The 1,999-nt window shown below is 55.6% G+C and overlaps 1 protein-coding gene across 1 annotated transcript in view; it reads left to right on the plus strand.

The window, feature by feature from the left end:
- The window catches only part of LOC104132688 (twist-related protein 2), an 8,191-nt gene extending 7,389 nt beyond the window's left edge, over positions 1 to 802 (plus strand). The window contains exon 2 of the mRNA XM_035901424.1: positions 36 to 802. The gene's annotated coding sequence lies outside the window, so the exon portion shown is untranslated. The remainder of the gene's footprint in view (positions 1 to 35) is intronic.
- The last annotated feature ends 1,197 nt before the right edge of the window (positions 803 to 1,999 follow it).

A 1,999-nucleotide genomic window follows, 5' to 3' on the forward strand; every position in this document is an offset into this window, starting at 1 on the left:
GGGGCCCCGGGGTCCCCCTGCCTGTCTGCCCTTAGGTCTTAACGCCTCCGCCTCCACGGAAAGGAGCAGCAGCAGCTCGCCAGCGCCCGGGCACCCAGACCCAGCCGCCCCGCCCTCCTCCAGCACCCCAAAACCGGCAGCGGCCTCCCTGGCGAGCAGGAGAGCACAAGCCCTGTCCCACCCCACCAGCCCCCTTGCCCGGGGCTGCTCTGACCACCTCCAAACCCCAGGGCTGGGACAGATGGACTCAAACCAGGACCCAGGTGGTTTTTGCTTGGACCGAACTTGGTTGGATGCTGTGTATGAAACTCTTCAGGGCGTAATTTATTTTTGACTCGCAGGTAAGAAATGGTCAAGTGATCTACTCTGGTAGAGCATCCCGAGCCTGCAGGGAAGCCAATGGACCTGGCAGGACGATTCCTCTCGGGATGATGGGGAGAGCTCCAGCCGTCCCTCACTGGCCTGGTCCTTGCTGCTTCCTTCCCCCCCCCACCCCGGGGATGTGGAAACGCAGTGACCGAGGGTTTGGGCATGGACGGAGCCCGGAGCCCAACACGGCTCATGGGTTTTATCCTGCTCTGAAGGTCTTGCACCACCACAACACTGCAGGTTGAAGGGCTGCCTGGCACGCAGAGTGGATTTTGGGGGGGGGGGTGCTGAACCCCTCAAGGAACCCCGAGGCTCACGACGCCCTCCGCTCACTCATAGTCCATGGATGTGTCCCAAAATCACCCCCACTCTGTTGGAATTTCTTTGAAATGGTTGGAAAATAAGGCTGGAGAAGTCGCTCACAGCCCTTCCCTCTTCCCCGCAAGGGAGGGAGCGTTTGGGGGCATCTTGGGGTGGGGGGGTGGAGGGGTTTCAGGCTCTTTTGGGGGCAACGCAGAGGTGCTGGGGGGATGACAGAGGGGCATCAGGGTTTCCAGACAATCCCAATAAAGTCCAGGAGGGGGAATTTTTCCAGGGTTCAATCTTGGTGTTTCCTAAGGAAATGGTGCTGTCGTAAGCCTGAGGCGGCGCGGCCGCGTCCCCACCCTGGCGTCCTCCATCGGCGCTGGTGCTCGGCCAGTTTCATTTGAACTGGGCAGAGGAGAACGGGGGCTTTTTCCTCATTATGGCAAAGAAAAGCCGGGGGGGGGGAAGGACCCTGTAAGTGAGGCTGCAGCAAGCAGGCAACCCAAAATACTCCACGTTCCCACGGTATTCCGAAGGACTCAACGGCGGCGTTTCACTGAGTGCTCAACGCTTTATGACACGCCAGAGAAGCCAAACGCGACGCGGCAGCAGGGCTCAGCCCTCCTTTTTCTATATAATCCTCCATTTTTAGGTACACCAGGAGCGTATTCCCCGCTCCGAGGAGCGACCGCAGCCTTAAAAAAAGATCTGAATGTGCTTAAAAAAAATAAAAATGCCATTAAAAAGAGGGGCGTGGACGGCTTCGTTGACTGCATCAGAGGAAGCGTTTTACACACAAAAAAATGAAACCGGCTTTAGAAATCTTAAATTTTCTTTCACAAAAATAAAACGGGCTTTAACAGGAAAGGGGAAACACCTCTTGGTGAGGGGGAGACGCGGGCTAACAACCCACATTTTGGAAAAAAAAAAGGGTAAAGTATCTTTTAAAAAATGATTTGTTGCATTTTTTTTTTTTAAAAAATGCTTCTATTAACTGATTTTAAAATGAGCAAAACATCAGCCCGAAGGAACGAGGGCTTGGGTTCTTCAGTGCTCATGGTCATGGTTGTTGTTACCAAAGACCCAGAAGGTTTGGGGGGGATTGGTGTCTGGGACAAGGAGGGATGGATCTGGAGGTGTCCTGGCCCTTAGCACCTGCACGAGCCTTGGGGGGGGAAAGCCCCAATAAACCCCATCCCCAAGGGGTGGCCACGTTGAGGGTCCCTCAGCATCCTCTGCGCAGGCCACCATGATGCTGCGTGGCTTTTCTTCCCTTCCCATCCCATCCCATCCCATCCCATCCCATCCCATCCCATCCCACCCC

The sequence above is a fragment of the Egretta garzetta genome, unplaced genomic scaffold (genome assembly GCF_000687185.1).
Source record: "Egretta garzetta isolate BGI_Z169 unplaced genomic scaffold, ASM68718v1 scaffold799, whole genome shotgun sequence".
Taxonomy (NCBI): Eukaryota; Metazoa; Chordata; class Aves; order Pelecaniformes; family Ardeidae; genus Egretta; species Egretta garzetta.